This window comes from Patagioenas fasciata, chromosome 6 (assembly GCF_037038585.1).
Source record: "Patagioenas fasciata isolate bPatFas1 chromosome 6, bPatFas1.hap1, whole genome shotgun sequence".
Lineage (NCBI taxonomy): Eukaryota > Metazoa > Chordata > Aves > Columbiformes > Columbidae > Patagioenas > Patagioenas fasciata.
This window is the reverse complement of record NC_092525.1, coordinates 10445265-10467492: the sequence shown is the minus strand read 5'-3', so window position 1 is coordinate 10467492 and position 22228 is coordinate 10445265. Positions and strand designations below refer to the sequence as shown.

At 55.4% G+C, this 22228-nt stretch overlaps 1 protein-coding gene across 2 annotated transcripts in view; it reads right to left on the bottom strand.

Moving 5' to 3' along the window:
• Window positions 1-22228, bottom strand: part of PIK3R3 (phosphoinositide-3-kinase regulatory subunit 3) — a 77477-nt gene that overhangs the window by 36990 nt on the left and 18259 nt on the right. The gene's annotated exons all lie outside the window — the stretch shown is intronic.

Genomic DNA, 22228 nt, shown 5'->3' with positions numbered 1-22228 from the left:
GGGTGAGGGAAAGGACACGCCGCGCTGAGCTGTGCTGAATTGCTGCTTTGGCAGACAGCACCGGGCCAGCTCTTTAGAAAGTTCACGTTCAGTTATTGTTTTGACAGGCTGCCAAAGTTTTCCTGAGGAATGCAGGCAGCAGAAGGGAAATGGCGATTTTCAAACTTGTTTTTTTTCTTTTTTTTTTTTATAACTCAGCCAAACCAGAATGGAATTTCATGGGAAAAGCGAAAGGTACATCTCTAGCCTCGGGGCACCGTCACTGCCAAATTTTCAGAGGCTGGCTGTGAACAATGGAGGTGTCGGAGCATCTCCAAAGCAGCGCACACTTGCACGCGCTCGCGTGTGCTCACGCACGGTCACGCACACACTGAAAGCATCTTTTCTAACGGGCGAGTGCTCCCACCCTACACCAAGCACCCCCAGAAGACCGACATTAACCCATAATGCTTAAAAAGTATAAAGCGTCTATGGTGTAAAAACAGAAGACAAAGCCACTCTGCAGCTGATGAAAGGTTTGTGATTTGGCCTTGGAGGGATGCTTGGGTCCTTTCCCACCCCAATCCCAGCTTGCAGCCAGCTGCACACAGTGCTGCAGGGACCCCACAGCCACGGCGGGGGGGACCCCCCGTATCCCCACACACTGTGTCAGTCGCAGAGCCGCAGGGTATTTTGGCAGGTCTCCCTACCCCTAGCAAGGGCAGGAGGTTGCAACCTCCCGTCCTCCTGCTCCACAGAGGCAGCAGAGCAGCCGGTGAGCCGGGCTCCAGCGCTGCGGCACCCCGAGGTCTGCGGGGCCGGGGAACCGGGCTGGGGAGCTGCCAGTTACCTTATATTTTCCAGTACACTAATTCTTCTTGTCATCTTGCCAGTGACAGAGAGAGTTAAACAGAGCAATCCATTAAAGAAGCAGCCTGACAGATTGATTGTTAAGGGTTTCAGCGATCCCCATTTACACTGGCTTGAAAAAAATTTTGCCTCGAGCAGCTCCAATTACAGAATTATCGGACCACACTCTGGTCCCTTTGTGGTCCCTTTGTGCACTTCGCATCTCTGTCATCGTTCCAGGCCTCTCTCTATTGAGTTGCTTGGAAATGGGGAGGAAAATGGAAGGAGACTTGTAACAAGTTCGGAGAAATTAGAGGGGGAAAAAAAGAGAGAAAAAAGGCACCCTCTCAATTCTAATGTCTTAAACCAGGACATTTTTGAAATGTAACACTGTATAGGAATTTAAAATATTTTTCACTTCCTCTCTTCATTGCTTTAATGCACTGGAACTACTTGCTCAGATTTTTTTTTTCCAAGGAATGTACAATAACCACTCTGTAAATTCCTCAGGTCTGATTTTAAGAGGAACTGTGGAACTTTATTCACGGAGGAAAAAAATAATCCCAATACCTTCCTGCAATAACTCTTTCTCTTTAATAAACATGGCAGCATGTGTTTTGATCACAGCCAGTGATGCAGGCGGCAGGAAGAGGAAATCAACGGCGGGTCTAGGAAGAGCGAGGTCTTGTCCCTGTCCTGCTGCCGTCCCACTTGGTGACCATCGGGCTGAATTGCCAGCACCAGTTAGAAGGTGGCACCATTCCCAGTAGGAGGAATTCTGGATAAGCCCAAGTGAGTGGTCACTTCTGCAAATGGAAAACTCCAACTCTGTACGTTTGCTCTTATTATGAAAAAAAAACCCACAAAAAACAAAACCCACAACACAATATTTTTCCTGCCCTGGGATGCAAAGCTGAAGGGTTCCCTATCCCTTCACCCACAGCAGCTGCATGACACGGACACGTGGATGTCATGCACCTGGCCAAATCTGACACCACCTGTTTATCTTCCAGAAAACTCTCCTGCTTCTGGCTTCCCAAACAATTTTATGATCCCGTAGCTAGTGTTATCCTAATAATAGCATCCTTGAATATCCATCACACGTTACCCCATGGTAAGAAAACACCCTCCTTCTCTTGCAGCAGAGATTATCTAGTTTCCCAGGGCGGATAAATGACAAAGCCATCCCTGGGTACTGCTAGGAAGGGGTGAGATTAAGCTCTGGTGCTGAGGCACAAGCTGAACGCCAGCTTTGCTCTGACCCCAAACAGGAGGATGTTTCTCATGGCTGGGTCCTCAGTCCTGCCACGGGACTCCCCTGTCCCCGTTCCCTTCCCTGGCTTTTTGTGTCCAGGGGACCTCGCTGTGACACATCGGTACTCAGAGCTCTGCCCAGCCGCGGTAACAGAGACTTCCACCCAAAACCTTGGGTGGAGATTCAAAGCCAGAGAAAAAAACCCATAGCAACCCAGGGAATATTGAAAAGTCATCTCGTTTCTTATTAATCGCTTAGGCCAAGAATTCAAACGTCGGCAGCATGTTGGCCGGCGTTGTTTTCCTTGCAGTTATCCACATGCAGTTCATGCCTTGGAAAAGGACCCATTACCATCGTGCATTGTTGCTTAGCTACACGTGCTTTCCCTCTAAGTTTTCCCAAATGGAAACATGGCTCTATTTGCTTTGGAGATCATGTTCCCTGGCTTGCTTTGCTTAACAGTAAATAAGTGCAAGAAGAACAGCCTTGAACGCTAAGCGGGGCAATAAAACAAGCAGTGCTGTGTAGGGTAATCATTCAAAAACCAGCACATGAACATGATTCCTTCCTCGTCCAACCAAGGCAGTGGACTGAGAGAGCAAAGACAACTTCCAGATTAGCTTCTTTAAGACCTTTTTTTCTTTTTTCTGCCCTTTAGATTAAGGTTGTTTCCCTGATGAAAATTTCCAAACCTGAAGGGGAAATTCATTTGAATAATGCTGGGTTCCCAAGAGAAGAATATTGATTTCCTGGAGTGGAAGTGAAACTCTTGGGCACCGAGACCTCACTCGATGTCTCTGCTGCCCCACTTGCCTTTTGGAGTCCTGGGCATCCTCTAGAAACATGCAGGAAAACGCCTCCCTCGTCCCTGCAAACCACCAAGCCAGTTTGCACCACCGAATGGGACTTTCTCACCATCAAGCCCCCAAATTTGACAGGTTCACCAAGTCCCGGCTGCAGTGGCAACAAACACGCAACAAATCCAGAGCATTTGGAAGGCATCAGCTTCATTGCCCGTGAATGGAGGGACTGTGCAGCACATTTGTGGCTGGTCCCCCACCTCCTAAGCGCATGTCTTGGGGCTGGCCTGTGCTGGCACAGTGCTCATGTCCAGGATTTCGCCAGTTTTGTTCCTTGAGGATCAGACAAAACTTGCAACATTTTCAGATTTTACCGAGGCTGAAGCTTTTGGGTAAAAAGGTGGCTGTATCTCTCTTATAACACGTAGGTTGGTAGAGATCAAAGGGCAAAAGGTTGGCATCTTAGTGCCATGAACACGTGCTGGATGTGAGCGCTGGGTGCCTGCGGCTTCCCGGAGGAGTGGGACACCCCAAAGGGTGAGCGCTTGCCCTGCCTTCTGCTGACAAAGCATGAAATCTTTATTGTCTCCCAAAACAAAAGGTGAGAGACAGAATAAATAGCACCATACTGATTACCAGGCTAACAGACAGGTCTGAGGTTTAACACAACAATTTTCAGGCCAAGAACCTGCCAGAAAGTGAAGAGGGGTATTGTACCTATGCAAATCCTGGTTGGTGGGTTAACACATCCCGAACACTGTGTGCTCTGTGAGAGCTGCCAGCACCTGAAGAAGCCACCTCTACTCGCCCAGCACTTGGAAGCTCTTATCTGGTTTTGACCAAATGTACACAATACAACCTTGTTTTAGGTGGTACCTCCCAGAGGAATGGCCTCTTAAAAGTGCTTTGAGGTATTAAATGAGAGAAAACAGTAGGAGGGGGAGAGGCAGGGGCAAGGGAGAGGAGCTTGCTGCTGCACTGCGGAAGACAAAGCTGGTGGATACCAAAAACACTAAATTATGAGATAGGACCAGTGTGAGACTGGAAGAGGCAAATGGGTGACCAGTCTCTCTGCCACCCCCAGACAGAGGCTTGGTCCCAAAGTGTCCCTGCAGAAGGATGGGGTTGCTGGTGCCTGTGGGTCTTTGGTGCTCTGGCCAACCTGCCCGTAGCTCCACACACACTGAGCTCATGCACATCATGAATTTTTTCATGAATGGGAATCCCTTTGGGTTTATTGCCTCTGAAAACCATGAAACACCTGCCTGTTGCTCAGATAAGTGGAAGGCAGGCAGGGGATTGGCCTGGCAGCACCTCCCCTTTGCCCCATGTCCTTCCTGGGCACCCTTTGGGTCCCAGCCCCACCGGTACCTGGTGCCCCCACAGTTGGTTTGGAGTTGACCCTCTGAAAATCAAACATCAAAGGGGCTCTTTCAGCAAGGGCTTTTTCCACATCAAATGCCTACCTCCAGCCCTGAGCCATTGGGGAGAGAGCTCGTCATAAAAGGACAAGGAAGATTAATATTATTTTTCAAAAGTCTAATGAGAGGTTTCCACTCCCTGAGCACTTCAGAGTTGGTTTTTGCACAAAGTCAGAATGATTCCAACCCCAAAGGAGAGAGAAAAAGAAAAACACAATAGAAGAGGTTACAAATCCCTGAAAAAAATGGTTGGTCTGAGTTGAAACATTCATGTCATCGTCACTTTTGGGGCTGGAGGAGGTTGCCACTGGGATACCCTGACTTTCCCATGGGGTTGTGTGTCCTCCATCCTCACTCAGAGCAGCAGGGTTGTTCCAGATGCCTCCTCGATCACGGGGTGCACGAGGGGGTGAGGAGAGCCTGACATGGGCTGTATGAGTCGCAAAGTGGTGGGAGGGAGAAGGAGAGGACAAGGGGTGGAGAAGATGCTGGGAGCACCCTCTTGGGCAAGTGGAACAGGGGAAAGAAAACCAGCTCCCAGGTACAACCCTCCTGTGGCTCCATGGAGAGAACAGTGACATGAATGTGGCTCAGGGACTGGCTGGGACTGCACCTGGACCGCGGCGTGGCTCTGCCTTGGGAAGGCACCCGTGGCCTCAACACCTTCCTCTTAGAAACACGCCATAGCATCACAGGGGAGCCACATTCCAGCAGCCTTGAGAGCGAGTTTCTGCTCTGTGAGCATGAGCCATTGGGCCAGATGGGCGTATAAGCAATTATTTGATCACTTTCACTGCAGGAACCAACTTGAAAAATACCTCCGATTCACAAGCTTGCAGCCTGCTTCTGAAAAACCAGACTAGGAGCTGTCTCTCTTCCTGGAAAATCCCTTGCCTGTGTCTGCTGTGCATCCTTTCCTGTGCTGGGAAGGGTTGGGCTGAATGCAAAAGGCAGCCTGGAGCTGCAGAGCTGCGCTGGGACGATGTCCCCGGGCCACTGGGTCAGGGGTGGCAGGGCTCAGCATCTGGGAGGTGATCTGTCCTTGGGAGACTTAATGCCTTGCTCACTTTTTGCTTCTTGATCATTCAACAGACAGGGCTAAATCTCTCACCAGCATGTACCTCCCCTCACTCTGGACTCGGGGTGCAATGAGAAGTGAGGTGCGGGACAGTCCTTGCAGCTCCAAGTCCCCAGTGACATGAGACCCCCAGTGGTTTTCTCTTAGCAAGTGGGTAGGGAGAAAATCTTTGTGGGTAAGGAAGAGAAAAATGCAAAATGTGATCCTGAGGGCTCAGAGAAACTCTTCTGGCTAAGCCAAATCTTGCCTTTTCCCGATGTTTGGAGTTGCCCATCCATGAAGAGGGCTGGAGCAGGCACCTTCACCACGTAAATCCCACTTAAGCCCTTAAAGAAACAAGTGAGCGGCGACTCAGGTTCATCTGCTGGCCACTTGCAGGGGCAAAGATTTCACATTCACCCAAGAAAGCAGAAAAATCCCCCAGTCCCTCCACTGGAGATCACAGCCGATGGCCGGAGGGCAGTGAGGGGAGAAAGAAGCAGCAAGAGGGTGGTCGGGGAGCAGTCTGGGGGCTGTGCCCATGAGCACCGGGTGCCTCAGCATCCTTCCTCACCGGCTTTCCTAAACACACGGAGCCAAAGCAGGGGGGTGATGGCAGACGCGGAGACATCAGCTGCCTCTGGGAAGGTGGGGGAAGCCCTGGGAAAGCGGCTTCATGCCGATGACGGGGTCTGACGCACGGCCGGTTGGTGCTGGGAAAGCCAAGGGGTGTGCTGGAAACAGGAGACGCCTGCGGCAAGTGATCGTGCCAGGAGGATACGGCCGGTTTGCTGCCTGCGGGACTTCAAATGCTCTACCCAAAACAACTTACTCAGATTTACTGTAAGCGGCAGCCGGGCCATCTATAGCTCGTGGTGAACGTACCAGCCCTGCCTGCAGACAGGGCTCTGGGAGCCAAGCTGGCCCCTGCCCCGCAGGCGGGAGGAGTGGAGCCGGGGGGCTCCTTAGCCCTGCCCACCTGCCCCCACCCCCAGGAAAAGTGTTGCTGCTTTTTGTGAGAAAGCACTGAAATTTGGTGGGCTGGTTGTTAGGGAGGCAGCGAGTGAGGAATACAAGTGGTGACACAGGGATGAGTTCTTGGGTGTGTGTAATGCACGTGTACACAAACACACACGTGCATGCACACCGGACCCTGCTTGCCCACCTCCATGCTGGCTGGAAACCCCCAGTCAGGGCCAGTTCTCAGCATTTCTGGGGTCCCTGTCTAACACTGGAGCCCGTGGAGCTGCACCCACAGGCACAAGCCCTGCCAGGGCTGCGCACAGGGGGACATACCCCCTCCACATACCCCCTCCTGCCTGCAAACCTGCTCCTCTCCATAGCCAGCTCCTGCTCTTTGCAGCCTGATGGCACAGATCCGCTTGCCACCTCATAGCCTTGAAACGCAACCATTTGCCCCAGTCAGAGCCCCCCCACCTGTGTGCTGGACCCCTTGGGGCACAGTCACCTGGGACTGGGTGCATGGGAGGAGAAGCTGGAGTGAGGATGCTACTGCAGGGACGGGATGTTACGGCATGGCCATTTGGGATGGCTAATTTTCTGCTGACATCAGGGCTGGGACACGGTGAATTCAGTGCTGCTGGTGAGGGAGGAAACCTGGCTGGCTCTTCCGACTTGTGGTCCAGCAACAGCCCCCCCTTCCCCTCCCGCTCCCCCAGCCTGCACCGCTGTTGGTTTCCAAGGGGAAATCCAGGTTTTCCCCTGGGAGGGTGTTTCTGGGAAGCCAGTGGCTGGCGGGGATGTCAGAGCACAGCCAGAGTTTCTGATATTCAGAGACTCTTTGTGAGTTCGGGCAGGAGGGACCCACTGCTTGCCCTGGGCATCGCTGCTCAGCCCCGCGCCAGGCGGCAGCCAACAAAGTGCGGCGGAGGCAGGAGCCCTGTGCTTCAATAGAATCGCAGAATCGTTTTGCCTGGAAAAGACCTTTAAGACCATGCAGTCCAGCCATGAACCTATCACTGCCAAGTCCACCTCTAAACCATGTTCCTAAGAACCTCATCTACAAAATCATCTCCCACCGAAATCCCATAATGGGGCACTGCAACCCCTAGCGATTCTACTCTTTCCTCTCCCTGGCACTGAGTTGAAACATCTTACGGAGGAAAACTCATCAAGGGATGGACACAGGGGACACTGGGGGCTGAGAGGCACCCTGTCCCCTCCACCCTGCCTGCCGTGGCCACCCAGCACCGGCTGCGGGTGTTTTCTGTTCTTGCAAGAAATCCAGCTGAAAACAAGAGGGGCTGCTCCTGCCAGGTGGCTCCTTCAGAGTTCTTGCTTCTGCTCTGCTTTTAAGCTGCAGTGATTTTTGCTTGGAAATGTCCAAATTTTTGCTCTGCACAGGCTCTGATTTTGGAGCCACACTGAGGGGCTCCCGGCACCTGTCCCTCTCCTGCCCATCCTGACTATGGGACCAGCTTGCCAGGAAAAAACTGAGTCTGGGACTAAAATGTCCATCCCAAACTTGATGTGCCTACGGGTCAGCACTGATCCCGGTCCCACATCCCTTCAGCACCAGCTCGGACTTAACTCTCTCCTTTGTGGGAAGAGTTCAAGCCTTCCAGTTAAATCCGGGAAGTAGTTAGCAAGTCTTTGTGGCAGGCGGATTAGAGGTAGAGGTAAATGCTCCTGCTAAGTGTAATCTGGCTGGTTAAAAGCTCAGCTCAGCTTCTATCCCAGCATCGTCTTTGCTTCTTATAAATATAGGAGACACTTCTGCAAATGAGGATTTTTCTTCTTTTGCCTATTTAGAGACCCAAGAGATTTGGGAGCGCCTCTTGCCCTCCTTCTCCTCTCCCCAGGGTGTCATTAGGGTTTGTAACCACCTCCCCGGTGCCCCCATCTCTCTGGGATGAGTTTGGCGTTGACAGCCTCTGATCCTGCGGGTGCAGCAGGAGGGGGATAACAGCTCCTGGGGCCGCGGGTCAGAGCAGGTGAAGGCAGCAGAGGCTCCTGATGGTGGGGAAATGGGGCTGGGGGCAGAGCCAGCCCAGGGATCCCTCCCTTTCCATGTCCCGGGGAGGCTCCCTGCAGGGGATGGGGCAGGGTTTGGGGGGATGGCTGAGATGTGGGGGGCTTTGCTCACTGTGGAGTATACAGGAATGCAAAATAGAAATTAAAAAAAAAAATCACAACTACACGAAAATACATAACAATTATCTGATTCTCTCTAAAAGCTCCTATTCCTGAGCTGGTGGCACTGAGGCAGGCGCAGGAGGGTGGCAGTTCTGCTTGTCACCCTCTCTGCCCTGGCCATCCTACCCCATGGCAGGAGTGTCCCTAGGGGCCCTGTCCCCACTGTCTCCAGCAGGTGACACAGGACTCCCTGCCAAGGCTATAACCCGCACCCCTGCACCAGCCCACGGAGCCCGTGGGTGCCCAGGAGAGGGTCCCTTGTCCCCAGGGCTGGGGGGTACGCAGGTGACCTCTCTTCAGGGATTATGGCCAGAGTGGGGGACTCTCACGGGGAGCATGAGGCAGGCAGGGATCAGGGGCTTACCAGGTCTTAAGGTATTTTCCATGCATTTAAATTAGTTGTCACGAACCCAGAGCTATCTAGGAATGTGCGATCCAGAGCACAGCACCCAGGGTATGGGGAGAAGTGGGGTGAGAAGCTAATACCCCTCCTGGTCCCCACCCCAGGGCTTGCAGGGAGCAGGAGAAAGATGCTCACAGAGGCTTGGAAGCCCCCAAATCCCTGAGGATGGCTCGTGAGCCGTGATTTGGGGACAGGTGAACATGTGCCATGCAACCCTGGTGAGCTGCATAGTGGCAGAGGAGAGGTTTGGGGATTCGGGGGGGGCAGCAGGGCGCTGTGCCCTCTCTGGGGCCAGGACAGAGTGGTCCATCCCAGGAGGCCTGAGCGCTGGGTGGCTCCAGGAGCTTGTTAACCTTAATCCTCGCTTGGATTAATGCTCAGGGGAGCTGGGGACAGCGGTTAAACCCACAGGAGCGAGCCCTCATGTTGAGCGTGGCACTGCAGCGGGGTCAGGGGGGGACAGAGGGAACAGGTTAAGGGCAAGGAGAGGGGCGAATAGTCCCATGGCCTAATGTGACATGTGGCCTCGGATTCTGGGGGCATGTTCCTGGGCCCTACCCTTCCTGAGAGCAAAAAGATGGGCAGCAGGATGGCCAGCTCCTTGTCGGGGTCATGTCCGGCAACATGTTCAGTACTTAAAAGGGGCCTATAAGAAAGATGGGGACAGACTTTTTAGCATGGCCTGTTGCAATAGGACAAGGGGTGATGATTTTAAGCTAAACAAGGGGAGATTCAGGCTAGAGATGAGGAAGAAACCTTTTACAATGAGAGTGGAACAGGTTGACCACAGAGGTGGTAGATGCCCTGTCCATGGAAACATTCAAACCCAGGCTGGACGGGGCTTTGAGCAACCTGATCTGGTTGAAGATGTCCCTGGTCATTGCATGGGCTGGGTTAGATGAGCTTTGAAAGTCCTTTCCAACCCAAACTATTCTGTGATTCTGATTCTAACTCTGCCTGGCTCCGAGAGCCTGCTGCTCGGTTCGGCTCTGCAGGACCACCGTGGGCTGAATCCCCCTTGATCAGAGCAGCCTGGAGGTGCCAGCCCAAGGTGGAAACCCCCTGCTCTTGGAAGGATGCTGTTCTGGGGAAAAGCCTGCCAAAGATGAAGTCTCTGGGATGAGAACCCTTTCTTGGGCTGAAATGGTCTCCCTGAGGCTGAGCTTTTAGCCCAACTCAGAGGAGCAGTATGAGGATGCCCAGGGATGCCCAAACAGCCCGAGCTTCTATGCATGCAGACCCCAGGCTAGGACAGCGAATGACCCCCTAGCTCATGACATTAGTGAGCCACCCTCCTCTGCAACCACCAACCATGTCATGGGGCTTGCAAGCCCACGCAGGGACAGAGCAGCCCAGCTGGCATCCCTGCAGGTGTGGCCACCTTTCCTCTGAGCAGCCTAAGCCTTAGTTCTCCTCCCAAAGCAGAAGCAGGTACCAACAGCCCTGGGCAACCCCCCTGACACCCCATCCCAGCCTGCTGGGGACCCCGCGCTGGGTCCCCAGCCCCAGCTGAGCTGCAAATGGCATGTGGGTGCCCTGAGAGGAGGTTCCCACCCCTTGCAGCATAGGTGCAGCTCCCTTCTGGGCATCCCCTGGTCCCAGCTTACTTACACCTCCTTCACCCCTCTGCAGGCTTGGTCGCTCATGGGAACCCATCATCCTGTGCCTAATCTAGGCCCTTGCTCTGTGCTCTGAGGCTGGCACCTCCCAAACCTGCCACTTGTCCCAGGGAGATGCCACAGGACATTGTCAGCCATCGCAACGTGGCTGGTGTCACCTTGGGTGCCTCCCTGCTGGGGCGGGGTGGACTCATAGGGGCTGCGGGTGCCATGTGCGTGTCCACTGGGGCAGTGAGGCAGAATAGGATGTGCTGTCCTAAGTGGCGTCTTAACTAGATCTGATCCAGCCTTGCAAAGCCACAGCGCCTTCAATTCCCTTAGCACTCCAAATCTGCTACTGTGCATCTAAGCGGATTATTTTAAATACCCCATGATGGACTGCTCCTTTGTAATATAATCCAGCCTCATGTGTCCCATTCCCCTCCTATTTGCTGTGATTTAGCTGCAGCTGTGACAGCCAGAAACCTCCCCAGCTCCCCCTGCTCCATAGCAAACCTGCCTCGTACCAGCCCTTTCCCCAAATCCTGCTCTGCACATGGATCCTGGGGATGCTCGTGCTGCCTCCCATGCACCTTGCCTGTGCAGACTTTCATGTCTTGGGGTGAGCAGTGGCTCTGGGATGTGCTGCCCCATAGCTGCTTCATCTGCACCCAAAGCTGAGCCCTGGCTCCCACCATGGGGCACCATCATTGCCCCCACCCGCACCTTGGGGCCTGATCCTGCCTTGGCTGCTGTCACCCAGAGAGGGGCCACGCAGAAACCCTTTTGGGTGGGTTTTACCAGTTTTCAGGCCTCTTATTGGAGCTGACTGGCTCTGACACCTCATTCCTGCCATTAAGTCAGCCAAGTGAGAAAGCATCCTGCCTCCTGCTACCGCTGGAGCGGAGGGGCTGGGGAGGGGGTGGATGGGGGGCAGCACGGAGCCCACCCAGCCCTGCTCTCGGCAACAGCAAAGAAGCCGCCGCTTTTCCAAGCGCTTTCCTTTGGGGCTTGTCTGATTAATGAAGGCTTGTTATTTCCAAACTGTTTGAAATCGTGTTTATTTTATCTGCCGCCGGATTCCTCTGACTCAGGGCTCATCGTTAACTGCCAAAGATGAGTGACAGATCCCACTAATTACAGCTAATGATGGCCTTAAAGGATCTCTGTGCGTGCACGTGTGTTTGTGTGCACACATGCCAGGGGCCATTTATAATTTAAAGTGGGGAGAGTCGTTAGCATAAACCATGCCCAGATTAATTGCAGAGATCAGCCTCTCGCGGGAGGATGCTCACCGAGAGGTTGTGGTTTCAGGCTCTGGATGCTCAGGACAGTACAGGCTGCTTGGGCAGCAGCAGCGTGGCCCCGAACCAGGTGTCAGCTACGGGGACACCAAATCAAAGCCACCGCATAGGAACCATTTGCCACAGGGCCAGCGAGCAGCTGCGGGGGGACCAGGGGACATCCTGCAGAAGGGCTTACCAGAGAACTTCACGACTGGCACAGTGGAATATAATATCATAGAATCGCTTAGGTTGGAAAAGACCTTTAGGATCATGGAGTCCAAGTATAAACCTAGCACTGCTAAGTCCACCATGTCCCCAGGCTCTTCCCAGCTTGCCTGGGCTGACTTTCCCCTACTCTTGCAAAGGGGGAGCATGGGGACAGACCTGTGTGTCCCCCAGCTCCATCTCCTCACCCTTCCCTCCCCAGGGATCTGAGCGATGTCCTTGCCCCTCTCCCTGTCCTCCTGATGCAGGCCATGGAAGAGGCATCCAGAAGGAAACCAAAAGCTGTTCCAGATGGCAAAAGACTCAGCAGAGCACAACAACTGCTCCCTAGCCCTTATCTTTCTGCAAACCAAATCCACCCTTCTTGGAACAAAAGTAATTCAAGCTCCTCGTTCTTCCTCGGAGCTGGCGAGTGGGAAGAGCAAAGCGCCAGCACTGCTCCCCAGGGAGGGGAAGCGCCGTCCTGCAAAGTGCTTCTCTATCGGTCTCTGCCACAAGAAGGTCTAAATTGGAAGCATTGGGATGCTGAGATGGACTCTGGGGCCAGCACGAAGGGATTTCAGGGGCTGGCTGTGCTCGGCACGGGGGACGCCTGCCAGCACAGGACACTGTGCTTCTAATCCCAATAAAATCTGGGAGGAAATGACTTGGACGAGGACTTTTGGCTTCTTCGCTGAAAAGACCAGATTCAGGTCAAGCCTGATGGCTCACGAATTTGTCTTGGATCTTTCAAATTGTTCTGGACCCCAAAACACTCAGGTTTCTCTTTCTGAAACACTCCAGATGTTTCACTTTAAGGATCTTGCGCACAGCTGGGGGAGGCTGCAGAACAGAGCTCCCCTCGGAAGCGTGCAGCAACCCCATGGTTACAACCACTCCTGAAACAGCCCACCTTGGGCTGGTGCTTTTTGCATTACCACGCCTCAGCTCTGGTTCAGTCCAAGTTAATTTCTTCCCAGCACTTCTTCACATCAAAGAAATCAGCCATTAGGGCCAGCGGTGAGCATCCAGTTATTCAGAGAGAGGAGCTGACAGCGGACATCACTATTTGGCTGCTGAACCAAAAAGCCCCAACAAAGTCAGGAGGTTCTGGGCTACCCCAAAATACAAAGTTGCTGGGGTTTGATGAGATTCAACCCCCACAAGACTTTGTCTCAAGTTGCCCTGAGGGCAGCTGTGGGGTGTGCAGAGCCGAACCATCTCCCCTGAGTCTGGGTCAGATGTTTTTTCCCCTTGTGCCATAGCCAGGGAATGTTGGAGCCATCTGAGATGTGGGGTTCCCAAAGCAACGTAAGCGACCACAAGGTCCTGGGTCTGCACACCACGCTGCAAGCTGCTTGCTCAGGGGCACGCTGAGCCCTCCCCAAATAACCCTCGTGATTGCTGTTGCCCTGTGAAAGAGCCCGATTGCAAAGAAAACAGGGAAGCAGCTGAAAAAATAAAGTCGCTGCCATGGCACTGTGCATGCCCAGATTGGAAATTTGGGATGGTGCCGAAGCACAACCCCGGATGCTGCTCCCGCCCCAGGGCATGAAGGGCCAATGCAGGATGGAGAAATGAGGGGTACCAGAGGCCAGGGGGAGGGCACCCTGCTGACCGTACCGGGGATGGGCAGCCAGGACTCGTGGGGTCTCCAGGTACTTGGGATGAGCTGAGGATGCTCAGCAAGGATGCTGCAGCCACGTCTGCAAGGCATGAGGTCGAGTGGTCTTGTCCCAGCCCTGGGGATGATGTGGTGCCAGCCTGCTCAGTGAGATGCCGACTTCTGCGGGTACCCCAGCTCCTTCACCACTCACACTACTCCCCAAATGCCTGAAGTATCCCAAGGATGAAGAAACCTGCTCAGCAACCCTAAAGCGCCGCTGTGAACTCCCAGAGACTTGGTGTAGTCCCCAAGCCCTGGCCATGGGGCAGTAACTCTTTCATCTGAAGGAAAGGATGGATGGAGACGAACTGGGCAGACACAGCTTTGCTGGGAGAACTGGAAGGTCACCGAGCCTTGAGGTCAGGATAAAAGTCAATGCCAGTACCAGCCTCCTAACCCTGCGCGTACTCCTGTCAGACTGAGAATGCCAAATTCATTGCACCTCTGCCCTGGGCCTCCGGTTATCTCTGGCATCAGCCGGCCTGGGAGCAGGAGCAGGTCACAGCCCAGCTGGGTGCCCCGGCCCTGCCGCGCAGGCAGGGTGTGGGTGGAGGCTGCGGTCCCTGCCCTATCTGGCAGCCTCTGGGATTAGCTGTGCAGTGGCAGGAGCAGCTCTGCCTGCGGTAGTAGGGACAGATACACACAGATAAGGCAACCTGAACCCCGTGGACAGCGAGCCAGCTTCGTTAATCCCCACACATCCAGACGCTAACGAAGACGCTATCATCCCCTGTCCCTCCCCAGCAGCTCGTGTACGGCCGTCAGTCCTGGCTCACACAAGGCCAAAACCCTCTGCTTGCATGGGTGGCTCTGTTCTCCTGGCACTGCTAAGTGGCTCTCACGTCCCAGTGGGGACACTGCTGGTACAGGGACCCAGCTGGTGCAGAGTAACACAGCCTGTGTGGGGACAGAGCCAGTACAGGTGTTCATAGCCAATGTGGTCCCCATGGCCGGTACAGAGCGCTACGGGCAGTACAGGGACACGCAGCCAGGGTGGAGACCGCTGACAGTATAGGGACATGCAGCCAGGGCACGGATCCTACCAGTCCTGGAACACGGCACAAAGGGTGAAGACCCATGGACAGCGTGGAGACACGCAGCCAGGATGTGGACACCTGAGAAGGGACCCTGTAGAACTTTGGGGTGCAGTGATGCTGCAGGGCAGAGGACAACCAGCAGCATCCCCCACCCCCTGATGGTCTGTCCCTATTCCCTGGGCTCCGGTTCTCCGCCTGCAGCGTGCAGGAGGATCCAGCACTGTGCGGGCACGTTGAGGTTGCAGAAGCCATGCCAGGTCCCTGTCCACATCCTCATCGCTGGCAGGGATGCTCGGGGACGGGCGCAGTGCGGCACTCCCCACCCCATTAGCTCTGGCATGGAAGCGCCTGCAGCCGGGCCTGGCCGCGATCTCCGTTTCCAGGTAAACAGATGAGGCAAGCGGCTCTTGCCTTCCCTCCCTGCCCGGCCGCACAGACCCGCCATTCAGCCCCACCGCCCTGCACAAACCCCCAGTGTTCGGGAGAGGGCTCGCACTCTCCGGGGGGCACTGGGGGGGACACACCATGGCTGGGCAGTTGACACCCAGCCAGGTTGGAGTGAGTCCAGCGGATGCAGAAAGAGCAGCTGTGTTTTGGCAGCTCCTGCCATGCCTGGAGGGGGTCAGAAAGGGCCCCTTGTGTGTGTGGGACCCAGGGGTGCCCCTATGGCTCAGCTGTGTCCAGGGTCCCGCGAGGCCGTGGTGGCATTCACTGGTGGGTCCATGGGGTGTCAGTGAGTAGCTGGGGGTGGGAGCCCGAAGGGGTGAGGGGGTCATGGTTGGCAGGAGAGGGAGCCCAGTCATCACATCAGGGTGCACGGTGCTGTACGGCGCTGCTGCTGCCCCGCTGCCACCCGAAAAATTTGCAACCCCAGACTATGCGAGACAAAAGAGGAGGGGGATTTGACCAAGGACACGTTCAAGTGGTGGCAGAGGCAGGAGCTGGAGGTGGCTTTCCCTGGGCTTCCCCCTGCGAGCATCCTCCCCAGCTCTGGGGCCAGGCTGAAGGGGAGAAGGGAAAACAGGAGGCAGAGCATCCCAGCTGTTCCTCCTGCTGCCTCCATCATCCACAAGCAGCTGCCAGTGCCTTCAGAGGGAACGATGTCCCCTCTTCCATGCCTGGCACCTTGCCCTCTCAGTACTTCTCTGACAAGGTGGCTTTCTTCCCCAAGGAACACAGGGAAAGCATTTTCTACCACGGCAGATGAAAATGGATTCACAATCCAATTTTACCCTTGTACCACTTCAGTGGTTTTGATGGAGCCGCTCTGGATGGGTGCCGGTTGGAGCCAGAGGACAGCTGTTGCGGCTTCATAGACCAGGGGTTTCTTATCTGTGTCACCTTTGATTACTGTAATTGAAATCCTGCTCTGATCTGAGCCGTGCCCGAATGTTTCTGCTGCCTGTGCAGCTCTCGGCTCGAACGGCAAAATGACGTTAATAGATTTTAAAGCCAGGCAAGGCCTGCGAGAGCATTTCTGCCTGACCTCCCGGATAGCAGCCGACAGTCACCGCTTACCCCGGTCCCACGCTCAGCTGCTGGCACAGCCCTGCTGTCCCCTCGTGACTCATTTTCCCTCCTGGAAGCACAAATCCTGCCTTTCCCCAGAGCCACTCGTGTGTGCGCCGGGCAGCCTGACTCCTCCACTCCTTCGGAGCAGAACTGGGATGCTCTCAAGGAGCCAGGGTCCAGGGGCGCTGCTGGGATCAGCCACCCTTTAACCCTCCTGCTCCAGCGTTAAATCCCCCCTTGGGCAGCATTGCCCTTTTCTGGCATCTCCTGACCGAAAGGGCAGTGGGGTGACACGCTGCTACCCATCCGCTGCCAGGCAGGCTGCAGGGGACAGAAATGCCACTGCACAGGAGAGGATGCTCCTGGCTTTTGGTGCCAAGCTGGAAAACTGGTTGCAGCTGGCAGCGTGACTGGTGCTTTGTCACCCTCCCCATCTTTTGTGAAGCCACTGGCACTGTTTAGCTGGAGTGACCGCAGCAGAAAGAGCCACTCGATCCCAGACAGCGTCTGAGGGCAGGAGCCGGGAGGACACGTGTGCTGGCACGCGTGCTCCCCCAGCTCGGCTCGGCGAGCAGCCGGCACGAGGAGCGAGCCAGCCCTGTGACAGCAAAGCGGTGACTCTGTTCGGGATGAGAAGGGTTTGCTCAGCCAGCCTGGCCTCTGGGACCTGCCCTCCAGAGCAGGCAGGGGTGACCCAGGTAAAAAGCCCCATCTGGAGGCCTGCGAACCCCAAGAGCCAAACCCTGGCTGTTGCGGACAACCTGAATGTTTTGGGCTGGCAGTTTTTGCAGCCATACAGCCAGGATCTGGCTGGTGCGTGCTGGCACAGCAACCTGGGCTTATACCAGTGAGGATCTCATGGAGCCATCCCAAAACTTCATGTGACATCAAAAAGACAGGCAGGCTGCCCAGGCAGCAGTGCAGCCCCAGCACCCTCTCGCCAGCACGCACGGAGGCTCCCCCCAAATTCCAGCCAAATCCCTCCAAATCCTGGCTGGCCGAGTGCAGCATTTCCTCCCTAGCAGTGAAACCACCAGTGGGTCATGGACCGGCGGCACACACAATGCTTGGGGTTATCCAGCCCCTTATCAGCTCCGGCCACACCGTGCAGGGAGGAAAAGGATTTCAATCCCAGCCGAGACATGTTTCCGTCAGGAGCTGTTCTCCCTGTCACGGGGAGGGCTGGATTGTGCCACGCTTTTGACACCAGGACTAGTGGAGCAGGGCTGCGGTTGCCATGGAGAGAGAGAGGGACCACGGGGCTGTCACCCCGCATCCCCATGGCATTGCCAGGGTCCCTCCTTGTGCCAGGGAAGCTGCCGGTCTCTGAGCAGTGCAGGTGCTCCTGCCCCAGCTCTGCCCAGCCTGGGCATGGCCACCTGCAGCGCTTGGGGATGGGAAGGGGTCAGAGCTGGTGACCCCCCAGGAAAGGGGCTGCCGCTGGGGTGTGTTGGTGGCCATCTGGGCTGGCTGAGACATCCCTTGCTGGTTGGCTCTGCTCCAGGGAGACATCCCTGGTGTGCCGGGAAAATGCCTGCCCAGAGCAGTACAGGCAGCCCGAGAAACCCTATGGGCAGGGACCACCAGGAGGGGAAACTGAGGCACAAGGAGATGCTGAAGGAGGCATCCAGCTCGCTTGACCATGGGCTGCTGTGGGACATTCTTCCCAGAGCTGCCCCAGCCACATAAAGGCGGCTGGAGGAAGGGGAATGCAGCACAGGGTAACTCCTCAGCCCAAAATCCTGGGGTGGGGGTACACCCCAGTCCCTGCTCCTCCAAGCCCCCCAGCAGCCAGCATGGGGCAGTCAGGGGGGCAGGCAGAGGCACCAGCAAGGGCTGGGCTTGCAGCGGTGCTGCCATCTCCTCCTGGCTCCATGATTAATTGAATACAGGCTAAAATTAGCTGCGGAGGCAGCAGCCCCGGGGTCTCCCGGCAGCATCCCGCTGCCCACCGGCTGCCTGCAAGTGGGTCAGGCAGCAGCTGGGCACGCGGGGTGTTTGGGGGGACCCCCATCCTCTGCTGTGGGTGCGAGCATCACTCCCTGCGCCACGGCTCTGCACCTCTCGACTCCCCACTGCTGCCCATCTCGGAGGCTTTTCCCTCTCTGGATTCTCTGGGCTGGGCTGTGTTTCGGCCAGAGCAGCTGGGGAGGTGCAGGGCCACCTTCTGGGATGGCAGGAGTGCAGATCCCTGTCGTGTTCCTCCCTGTGCCTTTGGGAATGTTATTTTTAGCTGCTTTCTCTATCTTGCGTCGCTAGCCAGGCTCTCTCTTTTTCACCCTCTTCCCCAGCGTTAATTTGTTTTCTGTGTATTATTTGCAGATTAGCAGAGTCAGAACCAGGTGTCTCAGCACAGGGAACCACTCAGCTACAGCCTCCCTATGCTGCCCTTCAACCCAGGGGTTTTTGGTTGGGTATTTTCCTGGCTGTTTTTAACCCTCATCAGCAGCCCTAGGGGGATGAAACACCAAAAGGTAACACAAACTGTGGCAGATATGCTGGGCCAAGCGGTGGGAGGCTCGTGGCTGTGCCAGGATGCTCCCAGACAGGCAGCGCAGCACCTGGACACAGCCCCCAGCATCTTGGGCAGGGGGTTCTGCACACCCCAGCAAGCCCTCTGAGCCCTCCCTGACCGAGTCTGCAAGCTCCACTGTGACACGCTGACACGTGAGCTGGGGACAGCGAGAGGATGGGCTTGGATTCAGAAAAAAAGTAAACAGGAAAAAAGTTAATTAAAAACTTCAAAGCCAGATGCTTCTAATTTGGTTTAACGTGGCAGTCCTGCTCAGCAGTGGTGCTTGCAGAGAGGTGCCTGCGTGGGGCTCAGTCTGGGAAGTTGCCCTGCGTGCCACATCATGAGGTGTCACGGGATGTCACCCACCACCAGCACCACCGCAGCCCTGTGGGCTCCATCCCTGCTGAGCACCGGAGTGTGGGGTGCCCATGGTGCTGGGTACCAACCCCCACAAGGTACCGGATTTTGCAGCCACTAGCAGAGTGACTCCATGAGGAGGCCGTGCCTCGGTTTCCCCATGGCACGGGGCTGCCAAACCTGCTCTTTGGGGAAGGTGTTTTGAGGGTGCTTGGGCTGGGTGCTGCAGCCTGATCCTCGCCCATTGGGCTTTACACCACTGCCTCATGTAAAGGGGGGCAGGGCTGGGTGTCCTGGGGGAGCAGGGGGCGCCCACTTTGTCAGGGTCCAACAAAACAGCGGCCCCCATCCTGGGTTGAAGAGGGGACCCTGGCATTGCTGCTCCTGTCCCCTCCACTCACTGCTCTGAAGGAGGAAGGGACATCTTCCTCACCCAAGTCTTGTTCTTTTCCCCAAAATAAGCCCAAATCCTCTCATTTTCTCCAGAAACCTGTGCCACAGGACAGCGATGCTCCTGCCCCCAGCACTCTGCCGCCTTTCCCTGCCTCCTGCCCCTGCTTTTGGGTATTTTTTGGTGGCTTTTTTTTTTTTTTCCAGAATTCTATGCGGTATGGTGAGTAAAGGCATCCTGCTGTCTGAGGGCTAACGGCCTGCTGGAGAGATAATAAAGCAAAGGGGAGTAAATTAAAGTGGCTATAAATAGCACCAGGAGAGGAAAAGGAGATGAAGTCATCTTCCTTCAGCTGAGCTAGAATTTGCATCACTTCTTCCCTTTGCCTTTCCCTACCCCATCACCCTGCTCGGGAAACAGCCCCTCTGTGAGCTCTGGGGTCCTGCTGTGGGCTCTGTGTCCCCCCCAGGTCCCCATGGGGCTGGGGAATGTCCCCATGCCCCTGGACAGGGGTGGCTTGCCAGTACTGGGGGCTTGCTGGAGGACACAGTGACGTGGCCTGGATGTGGCCACCTGGCCTTGAGCTCTGTCACAGCTTTGCCACCAGTCAATGCCATTGTCCAATATAAACCAGTACATGGCCCCATGGAAACCAGTGCCTCCAGTGTGACCCTATTGCTGCATCCACCGGCTGCTGGGAAGAGCTTTCAGTAGCCATCATGGACCCATCCCATGTCATTCCCCTTTGCAGCCTGTCCATGGGCAGCTGCAGAGACCCCCAGAGGAGCAGCACCTGTGGGAAGGGACCCCTCAAACTCAACAACAGCAAATCCACCCCAGGAAGCCCCTCCAGCAACCAGATTTCATCATTTACATTCTTATTCATGATGATTTTCACATCCAAGCCTCCCCCCCGTCAGCCACAGGACTTAGGGGACAAGGAGAGACCCCAACCCTGCAGGAGCCTCCCTGGGGTTCGCAGCCAGTTTTGTTCCTCACCCGAAACATGATCCTTCCTGCCAAGGTGGCCACTGTCCCCGCAGCCCCCAGCCCCCCCAGCTGCCCGCTTGCACGAGGTATATTTACACCTGAGTCAGAATGAGGTCACACCGCGGTTTCCTCCGTGTCAGCTACCGACTCCTATTCCTGTGCTATGTGCACACACCCGCCGTGTTATTGCAGGTTATTTATAGCTAGTTTACATGTATAATTATAAGACCGCAACTCCACACATGCACGAAAATAATCACGGTGCCGGAACGCAGGGGAGTGGGGCTGGGGTGACGGGAGCGGGGCCGGGGCGCGGACCCCGTCGCTAATAATAATTCTTTGCACTTTATATATAGCCCCTTTCATCCGCAGCTCTCAGAAACGCTTTGCAGGCATTTAATTAGGCTTCCCAACATCCTAATGTGATGACAGCTAAGTAATAATATCCTTGCTTTTAGGTACAAAGAGTGGGGAGGTGGCAGGGCTTGTCTGATGTCCTGCAGCTTGGGGGGCAGTGAGCCCAGGTGCCCTGCCCCACACTTGTGGGGTGCCCACATGGGCATGTGCCCATAGAGGAGATTTTGACCCAGAAAGGAGATGAGGACCCCGGTGTCCTGCTCAACTCCTCTGCTCAGTTTGGGGTGAAGACCAATGTTGACAGTGCAGGGTCTGGGGTTGGCAGTGGGGTCCCCTGGGACTGCTGGGCTGCAGCTGCCCAACATCTGTTTTGGCGGGTGGAACAGACATACGGATCTCAACAAACTTGTAGGCGACAGCAACAAATAAGATGACGGGTCTGAAAGAGCTGATTTATGAGGAATATTAAGAGTTGTAATCCTGCCTGGCCAGACCACCCCCCAGGGAGCCAGGGTGATGACAGGGACATGGGTACATCACAAAGAGACAGAATTCACTGGGGCCAACGCCGATGTATCTCCAAGCAGGAGGGCTGGAAGCAATTGTGCCTCCTGGGGGTCTGGGCAGCTCTGTGCAGGGATGTGACTGGATCTCAGCAGCTGCCTGGAGATGGGATCCCATAGGGATGGTCCTCTGGGATCCTCAGGGTCTGCGGTTTGTGCTCCGCTGAGCACCCTCCCTCCACACCACATACATTCCTGCCTGGATGGACCATTTGCCTCCCATCCTTGGGGCGCTGCAGAGGGTGCAAGGGGCACGCGCTTTGGTTTTGGACACTGATGGGACACGAGATGCCACCAGGCAAGAAGGACACAGCAGGAGAAGGTGCCCAGTGCAGGGCTGGGACTTCAGCCACCGAAGCAGAAGAGCAAATTGTTGCTGAAGGCAAACGCTGATGTTGGTAATAAAAGGGGAATAACTGCAGTTCTGGTGGTTGAAAGTTGGGTGGGGTCATTAAGATCTACAGAAGAAACACAGTTCTGGTTGCTCGCCCAGGCACAGAGAGGTGGGGGAACAAGGGCCCGTCCCCATCCGAAGGACACCCCATAACTGGGGCAGTGGTGCCTTGTTGAGTGCAGCATCATTCTGCCCACATGAAAACTAGACGCAAGCCAAAAGTCATAAACCCAGATTTGATCCTACAGCAAGCACCATCCTGCCATTTTATGGTTCTGTTGCTATTTTTTAAACTCCCAGACTGCAGCCAGATCCCTGCTCACCAAAACACACTGCACAGCAGCCCTGACCGAGAGCACCGCACCCACCGAGCCCCCTAAAACAGGGGAGCGGGACCCAATGGCACCACGAAGTAGGAACACGGACATTAAGCAAGAA